This window comes from Artibeus jamaicensis, unplaced genomic scaffold (genome assembly GCF_021234435.1).
Source record: "Artibeus jamaicensis isolate MK-2021 breed Jamaican fruit bat unplaced genomic scaffold, CSHL_Jam_final contig_793, whole genome shotgun sequence".
NCBI classification, from domain to species: domain Eukaryota; kingdom Metazoa; phylum Chordata; class Mammalia; order Chiroptera; family Phyllostomidae; genus Artibeus; species Artibeus jamaicensis.
In genome coordinates, this window is record NW_026521975.1 from 5,178,537 (window position 1) to 5,189,541 (window position 11,005).

An 11,005-nucleotide genomic window follows, 5' to 3' on the forward strand; every position below is an offset into this window, starting at 1 on the left:
TTACTAATGTGTGTATATGTACAGTGTATGTGTCGTATCATGATATCTTAGTGTGTAGGAGCCCTGAATTCAGACCTGGACTTCTGGATGTGCAGACTCTGTTTTCTGACCTAGAATCCTCTTTCTCAAAAGCCAGATAGAATCCCTCCATTGGAGAGACTAGAGAGGAGGTGTCCTTGAAAAGGAAGCTCAGGAATGAATTCACGCAGCATGTGGGGCACGTCCTGGTCTTGGAGGGGGAAGAAGCCCAAAGGGCTGTGGCGGAAGCAGCCCTGTGGCTGCCAGAAGGGGAGCCGGGCTGGGAAGTGACAGCAGTGCCTGCTGCCTGAGCGCCAGGATTTGCTGCCGCCCCACCCTCCGGATTCGCGTGTGTGGCTGGGGCACCCAGGATTGTGGCTACAGAACCATTTCCAAGAAGGCGCTGAAGCTGAAAAGCAGACCGCAGGTAAATGCAGCACAGTGCCCAATGCTGTCACCGACCACACCCCTCCGGTCTGAGTCAGGGGCGGCACCAACTCTGGGGGCTGGTCTAGGCACATTGCTTTCCAGGGTCACCTGACACCTGTGTGCACACTTTGTCTGGGGCCCTTTTCTAACTGTGGCTGCTTGGCTCACAAACCCCTTCTGCTGTCAGCACCTCTCCTGTGCAGGTCTGTAGCTCCCCAATGGTTGAAGGTGCTGTCCCTTAGGAAGCTCATGGGTCATTTGTCATGAGTTAGGGGCAAAATTCACCAAAATTCTTCAAAAGCCTGATGCCTGTTCAGTAAAGTATTTTCCGGGCATGTAAGAATAATTCAGTAGTACTTCAGTGGTAGCATTGCCATGTCAACCTTTAAACCAGGGAGATGAGGTTTCTTCACCAAAGAGTCTAACAATGACAGAGTCGATATTCTCGTGGCATCTGCAGGCGCCAGTTCCTGATTCAGCTCCTGATCCAGCTCCTACAGAACACGAGACGCAAAAACACTTTGCAGGTGAAGGATCAGCTCTGGCCCAGCCTCCTCCAGTGAAACTATTTTAGACAATGATTAAAAAAGCAAAGAAATGGAAAATCTTATGGAATAGTAAACTTCACTGTTTACACGTTAATTTATAAAAGAAATTCAGTTTACACACAGGCTGAATTTATAAAATATCTGAAACTGACTCATATACAACCTAATGCAATATTTAGCTGTTTTAATATTCATTTTATACAATATCCTATCAGTTGTAACCAAAATGATACTTTAAAATTATGACAATTTTAAAACATAAACTCCATGGAAATTCAACTATAGTTTTAAATTGCTAAGGCAAAGGTATAAGATCTGAGCACTCAGAATTCCACAGGACACTGAATCACAAAGGAAAACATATTCTGATCTAATACCACACAAATGGAAATAAATACAAACTGCTTTTTTGCATAATAAAAATCTTAGCAAAATAAAAATGTTATTCATATTTGACCTCCTAATGACCATATTACAGGTTGCTGAGATAAAATAGACGCAATACTAAGAATAGAAATTTGGCCCTGGCTGGTGTGGCTCAGTGGATTGAATGCTGGCCTACAAACCAAAAGGTTGATGGTTCAATTCCCAGGGCACGTGCCTGGGTTGTGGGCCAGGCCCCCAGTTGGGGGGTGTGCGAGAGAAAACCTATTGATGTTTTTTTGCACACTGATGTTTCTTTCTATCTTTCTCCCTCCCTTCCCCTCTCTCTAAAAAATAAATAAATACAATTTTTTAAAAAAAGAATAGAAATTTGGTAAAATTATAATCTTATTATATAATAAGATTTTCCCAGAAATGTTTTAATTACTTTCTTATTAACATCATGTTTCCTTTGATTTTTTAAAATAGTCTATTGATATGAAATATTAATACATACTATAAAATGTATATATATAAACTTAAATAAAATTTATACATTAAATTTATATAAAATTTATACAATTAAAAACGTATTTTAAGTGTAGAATTCAACCTTTTGTACATTTATGGAGTTGTGCAACCATCACCACAACCTAATTTTAGGACACTTCCGTCACCCTAAAAACACTCTTTTCTATTTACAATTGTTCCCCAACCCCACGCTCTGCTCTAGGCAACCTCAAATCTCCTGTTTTTCCTCCACATTCACCACAATGAATGCTCTTCTGGGACGGGCTTCTGTCCCCGACCACGCTTCCGGGTGTGCCCTCGCACCTGTGCTTCCTTCTGCTCAGCGGCCAGACACGTCCCAGTAAATAATGCTGCTGTGAACATTCATGTACAAGTTTCGGTGTGTACACACATTTCCATGTGTTCTGGCTAGACACCTAAGAGTGAGATTTCTGGGCTATATGGTAAGTCTATGAACATTTCAAGAAACTGCCAAATTTTTTTCAAAATAACTGAAAGAAAGGGTACATCCCATAAGCAATTTAGTAGGGTACCAATTTCTATACATCCTTGCCGACACTTGGCATTGTTTTTTTTTTTTTTTTAGCCATCCTGGTGAATCTAAATTGGAATCTTATTGTGGTTTTCATTTGCATTTTTCCTACAGTTTTTAAAACCTTAAATCCATCCATCATTTAAAACTTTTAGTTAATCCTTTTATTGTCACCACACTTCTATTTTAAATTCAACTACTCAGTTTCCTTAAAAAGGTAGTAACTAAACAATGTATACACATCCATAGGCCACTTGGAAACAAATGGTTCATTCTATCAAAGAAGCCTAGGAAAATTAAGCCATGCTATAACAGGCTAAAGGTATTAAGAAAAATGCATCAAAGTAAGAGAATATAAGGAAGATTCCTTTTATAACCCAGTTTTAAATCACATTACAAATAAGGAAATAAAAAGTTACAGAAAGCGATTGGTTTAAACTCAGGGAACATTCAGCCAATGCAATCGCATCGACTGCTAATTGTCCTCCCAGGCTTGCCCATGTCCTCTCCGTGGGTGACACGTACTTCTCATGGGCACGTCTTCTGGTGATTTCTTGAAGAGCTAACATTTGTGAAGCACTTCTATGCATGATGAACTGAGTGTGTTTGTATGTCTATGTGTATTTTTTAAATGCTAACAAGTTCATGTGGAACAAGCTTTCGTTATCCCCAAGTAACAGGTGATGAAACAGAGGTTTACAAAGAGGAGCTTCACCAAAGACACACAGCGGCCTAACCAGCTGACCCGCCGTGGGCTCTAGGTCTGCATGCCCATTGCTGAACCTCGCCGGGCAGCGGCGGTCAGCCACGCAGCTCTCCAGACCTGTCCCCAGACGCAGAGCTCTTCCTTGTCCTAGTTTCCTTCTCTGACTTTGTTACAGTAACAGTAGAAATGTGTTTCTGTGTTTTGTCCTTTTGTCTACGCCATTGCCTTTGCCTGATGGAGTTCACTATCAAGCCCTCTGGCCATACTCACGATGGCCTGGCCCAACCAGATTTTGGGTAAAGTGTAGCCCCTGTTATGTTTGCTATAACTCAGCAGCTCGGTCCCCATTCAAGAAAGCAAGTGAGCTAGAGGCCAATTATAAAAAAGAATAACTTTAAATCCCTGCTAATTCATAACAAATAACATTAAGTAAAATCAGTAGCAACTTTTATGACTAAACTATTAATATAAGAACCTACCCACACAAGTGCGTCATGATGGCTCAGTGTGAAGGAGGGCGCTATAAATTGCCAACACCTACCAATTACAGCCTATAAATAACGCGTCATGGCAGCAGGCACACGTAATTTCCCTGTATTAGCCCACGTCACTCTGTTACTTGCTCTCATACTAATAACTTGAAGTTGCAGCTATAATCACACAGAGATCTGTTTTACAGTTTATAATGTCTGGGGTTGTTTTTTTTTTACAATGAGTATTAAAACCAAAACATTTGACCAAGTCAGTCACAAAAACCAATCAATGATGTACAAAAAATTAAAGAAGTGTTTGGACTGGTTTTCTCCTGTGCTGTGTGTGAACTTCCTGTCATGGAGGCAGTGAGGCCATCCAGTGGGACGCATGTGGTCACTTACTAATCCTTCTGACCACGGTGGTGACGGTCAGCTGAGTGCAGGCTGCAGCTGGGGAGCCTGTGTGTAGCAATTAACACGAGGAAACCCAAAGAGCTCGTCATCGCTCCTTTATGAGACACAGACTCTCTTTAATTTCTCATAAGTCATTTAGACTTCCTGTGCTTTTGATTCAGTAATTATAAATTACTAAAGTAGTAAACATGCTACTTAGCATAGAAATTTGTTTCAACAAAAGATGCTGAACTTGTAACTTAGAAAGATTTCTCCTAAAACTGTAACAAATTACCTAGTGGGCTCTAAGTAAGTACTCTCAGCCCTGAGCAAAAAGTCAAGGGAAGCCTCTGTAAGACACAAAGTCCAGCACTGAAGTACACACACTTAATTCAAAGAAAGGCTGCTTTCTCTTGTTTCAGAGACCAGTTGCAAAGGCTTAGTTGTGCATTTTACAGCCCACAACTGTTCAGCAAATGCTCACTGTAGGCTGGCGAAGCAGGCCGCAGGCAGGCTGCTAGAGGCCACGCACAAGACGCAAAACCAGGAAAAGGGAAAAAGCAGGAAAGGCACGGTGCGTCTTTAAGGTGCTGCCAGTGCAGAGGGCAGGACGGGCCAAATATTCAAGTGACTTAACTAGGAGATGGGAAAAAAAGAAATGACACAGAATAAGCACACGTAAAATGACAGCGATCCAAGGGAGAGAAAAACTCATCCAGTCGGGCCAAGGGGGGCTTCATGGAAGAGGTGGCACTTGAGCCAGAGCTTGAGAGATGGCTCTGGATTCCACACAGCACGTGGGGCACGAACATGCACAGAGGCAGAGAAGCATGAAATGCGGTTAGGGATCAGCAGGTAGTCAGTCCTCTGCCTGCTCAGCAGCTGTGGGCGAAAAGAGGGTTACAGCTGTGAAGACGTGTGGTGGCGAGGAACAGTAAGTCATCATCAGAAAATGAAGACCAGAGGACCCATGGGGTCTGGAATAGGAAGTTAGAAATGAAGGTCCTACCCTCCCATTTCTCACAGGGCCTCACAGTCTCTTGTCCTTCTGCACGTCTGTTTCACTCTCCCTGCAGACCGAGCCACCCCCGCGGCGTGAACTTGAGTGCACATGGCGCTGCTTACACAGTGAAATAAACAACTTTATAAGACTTTTTAGTTCAAGTACTTTGTTGGTGAGGAGCCGGTCCAGCTGAAAATAAAAGCTTGTTTTTCTCTCACAATCAAGAACCGCGGGCATGGTGGGCGGTGGTGTGAGGACCCGCGCTCCGGCCTGAGGGCCCTACAAAGCAGGATTTCCACTCCGCACTCTGCTCCTGCTCCAGGTGCCATCCAGACTCCAGCTGCCACACCCACCTTTTAGTCAGCAGAGTGGGAGAAGGGGAGGAGAGCACATTCTCCTTCTAAGAGAACTTTCTGGAAGTGCACCTATCTGCTCATTTACGGTGACTGTAAACGCCATCTGAACTGGAACCCTTGTGGGAATGAGAGAATGCTGTTAATAATTTAGATGTAAACTAAGATCCCCCCAGAACCTACTTGGAATCATTTACTTATGTGTATAAACATGTATTTCACTGGCCAGAACTCGGTCAAATGGCCACACTTATCTATTAGGGAGGCTGCACATACTGTCTTTATTCTGGGAAGCTACGTGCTCAGCTAAAATCTGGCAAAGAGAAGTGTGTACTTCCAAGTAGTATCTCTGCCACAAGTACCCTTGGACACCCAGCAAACCTCCCATCTTGAGTTCGCAAGTTGTTACATCCTGCAGACTGACTCCTGTTGGTGAGGCCGCCACCCTGGCCATCCAGCTGTGAACAGGAAGACAGTGCAGGGGCAGGACCTCGGGATTGCAGGACTCCCCTTCCAGGGCCCACCAACAGGAGCACAGCCTGAGAAAGGGGCCAGGGCAGAGCAGGCAAAGTGACTGACTTGTCCAATACAATAGGCTACTGAGAACTACAGAGGGTGATACACACTACAGTGGAAAATCATAAGCAATGCAGCTGGCAGGCCGTGGAAATCGCCAGAAGTTTTTTAGCAAGGAAATGGTGTGAATTGTGGGCCTCTAGTTAAATAAGGTTACCCTGGCTGTGTGTGTGGGCTGATTTGGAGTAAGGTGAGGTGAAAAGCTAAGAGCCCCCTTCAACCTCTACATTAGGCCAGGTGGCATTGAATTTGACATTGAGTAGAACTTGAAAAGTGGGGGAGTACTCTTAAAGCTAGGTGGGCAATGACAGCAACAAGAAGGGGTAGCTGACAGTATAATGGCAAGAGAGGAGTAAGAAAATCTATAAAAAGTAGAATTACAAATTCAAAATCCTTGACAGTTTGGGCCATGCAGCACAGTTTAGTCCTTTAACAGAAAGCAGGGGGTCACACCAGGGTAAGAGCATGAAGACATATACGGAAGTCTATGGCCGTCTCTTTTGCTTACATAGAAATGCAATAAACATTGAAATGCAATACTGGGTTCTACCCAGCATCACACTCTGAATGTAAAGAAATCCAAGTATGGAAACTTAGGAAGAAGGCTCTTTGGTAATTTTGAATAATGAATGGGAAAACTACACTACAATGTTTGAAAGCTAACTACACAAAGAAGCTTCCAGAAGTTAGAGCCCTTTCACGGGGAATTTTTTCAGCATCCCTCACAGATTATTTTTTACTTAGCCAAGCATGGAGTCTATTTTAAAGCTCCCAATTTAAAAATCATGGAAGCTTTATAAAGTCCTCCACCTGCACATCTTTTTAAGAACATGATTCTTTATTCTCTAAAGGATATAAAAACTTTGTGAAGCTGTCACTATCAATAGGGTAAAAAAAATGGTTGACAAAGAAGAAACAAATTGCATCTTCGAAGAAGTTTGTCGAAGCTCTTGTTAAAAGCTATAACCTCTGATGTTAACTAAAGTTAACCCATTCTGACCCTCACCGTGGCCTTTAACCTTTTCTTTCTTCTGCTTCCTGTGGCTGCTGGAGACAGCCGGCTCAGGCCTTGGAAAAGCCTTCTCTGTTGCACACAAAGACCCAGGCTTCCTGCTACCCCATCAGTAGGCCCGGAATCGACCGCGGGGTCAGCACCTGTGCAGAGGAGCAGGTGACAGTGGACCGCAGGCCTCCTTCCAGAGCAAGTTGTGAGTGTCTACCCTTCAACCACCAGGCTGCCATGTCAGGCATTCAAGCTACTGAAGTTCAGGTTCTCTTTGTGAACACAGACTTTAAACAAATTAATCCATTGCTGTTCAACTGACTGTAAAATTAGTAGATTTACTGTTGCAAAAAAAAAAAAAGAAAGAAAGAAGAAAAACAGAGCTTTCACTTCCACTTTGGTAAGGTCACAGATGCGTCCAAGGCTGCCAACAAAACAGCCTTTATAAGCTTTGCAGCAACTTCAGGGGAAGGTGGGGGAGGCAGTCGATGAGGACTGAAATGTACAGTGGAAAGTCTTCCCCAAACAGTGAGCATGAAAAACTCCACATTTGAGGACCCTTCCCAAATGGAACGATTTACCTACAATTCCATTTCCCTAGAAGATGGAAAACACTGAAAAGTACAAATCTGTTTGATTGCTAACATTACATTTGCCTTCCTTAACTATCCTTGGGGCTAAAAGTTTTCATGTGAATGTTTAAAAACATTCTTGGGTTTTATTTAAAATAGAAAATGCTGATTAATAATTTGGTTCTGTTTTACTTTGATTTACACAGTAGTAAACATTGTACATTCTGTATGTTTCCTAGACAAGCTCTTTATATTTCTGCACGACGTTCCATGATGGTAAAGCAAACTATTTCCATTAAGTATTTCAAAATGACCAAAATGATCTGAATCCCCCCAAAACTTTAAAATGAAAACACAAAGCTTTGTTGTTTTTCTGAAGGAGACTTTTGAGCCTATTTTCTGTTTCATTCAGTTGCATGAGAATTTTCACAGAAGATAAATGGGCCTCCCATATACAAACACTCTTTTATTTAGCAGGCAGGAGAGCTTTTTAATAAATTCCTTAAAATACATCATTCATTTTAGACAAATTTATTTTGCTCACTCACAACTACCATCATGCTCTAATTAATTGGTGACATTAGTTTGTTACAAGAGAAATGATTAATCAGGAGTCTAATATTATGGGAAATCTTACACATGAAAAAAATGTATTCTGAATCTAAAAATAATTTCAGAGTACGTGAAGGGTTTTAACACAGATGTAGTCACCACATGTTCTCCAGCTCTTCTGGGGAAGCGGCATAAATAGCCACAGGAGGATCAGGTCACTTAAAGGAAAAGATCTTCTAAGTCCCTATAAACACTAAATGAGCTACTGGTACAAGTCAGATCACCTTGCCTGCAGTTTCTTTTTCTTCTCTCTTCTATCTTCTTCCTTCTTCCCCTTCCTCTCCTTCTCCTCCTCCTTGTTCTTCTTCAGTGTAGAAATGTTTACATGTTTGCAATGGATTAAGCATACTTCTGCCTGAGGATAAATGGTAGAGATCTGGTAAGTAGCTTCCAGCTTTCAGATATGAGAACAGACACAGGGTATTGGGCTGAGGGTATCTTCGGGATGTTTTGATGAGTTATTCCCCCCCCCCTTGCTTTCTATGCCCCTTTGACACATATGTAAACATATACTCAGAGGAGCACAGATTAGTTGGTTATTAAAATGGCACTTATGTGATGAGAAAGTTGCTGCCACTTAAGACAACTGCCCTCGGCTAGGTTTAGCTGGCACTGCCGATGAGGAAACTAGTTTGGCCTTGAAAAGCTCTGTGAGAGCAAAGACCAAGTGGAAGTGTCCTCACAAGTCCGCTCTGTTTCCTCATCAACTCCCAAGTCTGGCACTTTAGGCACTGAATATTTTTGAAATAGTGAAGTGGTAAAACCACAAACAACTCATGTGTCTGTGACCCAAAGTCCAAGGACAATATTTGCATGTTGGTCATTTCCGAGTTAAACAGGAAGAATTAGAGATTCATTTTATTCAATCAGAAGCATCCCCTAATGCAGAGGTAGAAGTTTGTTTAGTGGTAATTAGATCTCACACACAATAGACTTCAATTCCCCTATTTTAGCAAAACTGCCCTGACCACAGTTTACAATCTAATGGAGGAGGGCAGTCCTATAAACTAATTATAATTCATTCACAACTGTTTAAGAATATGCTGAATATTTGAACCTACACACACTTTGCCACATCTCTTTAGTTTCAAAATAAACAGAGGGTTTTGACTAGTATAAGATTAGCTTCTCCAAATAACTGTTGCAGTTACTGTGGTAACAGGGAGACAGCCTGGTATTTTAATAACTTTTACACATAGGAACATAACAATTGGGAAAGTTCCATATACTTCTGAGAGTTCCCTTGTGTGCACATATGGAATCAGACAGTTTACAGAGGATTTGTGACATGGTAATACTACTTCTCCAAACCCAGAAGTGCACCTTAGCACGTAGAGGCCATAAATATAGGAAGGGGTCTTAGAAGAGCCAGCTGACTGCTTTATTATCTTTATTCAAGGGACTTCAAAGTAAGGCTCTCGGGGACTCTATAAAGCTGTCAGGTCTTATTTCAGTTATAGGTCAAAGCAGAGTTCAAGAAATTAAAAAAAACCCAGCTTCTCTATCTGAAGACATGCCTGTGACACCCACCCTTTTCTGCTCACCTCCTTCTTTTTGAATTCACTCTGGACACACACACCTTCGAAGTGAGGCCACAAATGGGGTGCTGGTCGGTGGCTCAGGTACCAATGATTCCTCAGTGTGGATTTATTCAAATCATAATCCTATCACATTGTGCCTTATTACCCTCCCAACCATACTCAAGTAGGCGTTACTTCTGACGGACCCTGTATTAACCTTGGACTTTGGGTAAACCCACACGAGTTGTTTGTGGGTTTACCATTTCACTATTTAAAAAATATTCAGTGCCAGACTGAGGACTTTATGAGGAAACACAGTGGACTTGATGAGGACACTTCCACTTGGTCTTTGCTCTCACAGAGTTTTTTAAGGCTGAACTAGTTTCCTCATCTGTAATAAAAGAGGTAATACCTGACTCATGAAATTATTTAATGAGACTAAGGCAATGTGTTCTGCTGGACTACAAGTATGCAATAAATGTAACTTCCTCTTGTATGATAAATGAAAGTATTCTCTAACTAGGTGGCTTCAAGTTACGACTGTATGTTCTCACTCTGCCATGGAGGAAATTCCTATTGAAGACGTGAGAAGGGCAAGGGTTGACCCCAATAGTCCAACAGAAGGCTCAGCAATCATAAGCCTCGGAGACCGGGAAAGGGCACCCCAAAACAGGCAGGTGAGAAAGCAGAGCACTGGGTTGCACGAGAGGTTGAAAACTATTGAGTTCTCCCCTTCGTAAAATGGCTGGCTTGTCGGAAGCTCTCCCAGTTACACCGTAGAACGCACAGTCCCGACTGCAACTCTGTCATGTCTCCAGGGACCCAGCTCTCGGATCTGGCTGGCCCGTGGCGCGTTACTGCGAAACAAGGAAAACCTTTTACTTCCTGAATTATTTGCTAGCCTGCAAAACGGGGACAGTACTCCCTGACTCGAAATAATGAGAAAGACGTTTATTAAATATTATTAAATACAAAATACGTTTGTGAAAGTTCTCTATAAAGCCCTAGTGGGAGTGTAGCCACAGCGAGCTTGACGTCATTGTAATGTAACTACAGAAGGGAAGCTCCGATTGCCACTTAAACTCAGCACACGAGTCTTCATTCAACTTCTGGAGACACAGGAGACAGGCGATGGACCAGCAAGCTCGCAGCAGAAACCTCGCCTTAAACATTATTTTTGTCGTAGGGATTTATTAGGAGAGCCAGAGACACGCTCCTCCCCAGGTCACTTACCTTTAAAAGACCCGGGCCGAAGCCCCGCCCTCTACGGGAAGCGAAGAGGTCCTGCGGAGGAGCGCGTTTACCGTTCCTTCCGCAAGACCGTCGCCGTCCCCAGTGCGGGAACCCCCAAGACCAAGTGTGCCGAGCGACTA

At 42.7% G+C, this 11,005-nt stretch overlaps 1 long non-coding RNA gene across 1 annotated transcript; it reads right to left on the reverse strand.

The window, feature by feature from the left end:
* Positions 1–7,969: 7,969 nt before the first annotated feature.
* Positions 7,970–10,958, reverse strand: LOC128628510 (uncharacterized). Its single transcript, XR_008392914.1, has 3 exons — positions 10,866–10,958; positions 9,657–10,489; positions 7,970–8,467 (listed from the first exon to the last, which is right to left on the reverse strand). It is a non-coding gene; the product is annotated as an uncharacterized LOC128628510 (long non-coding RNA).
* Positions 10,959–11,005: the final 47 nt, after the last annotated feature.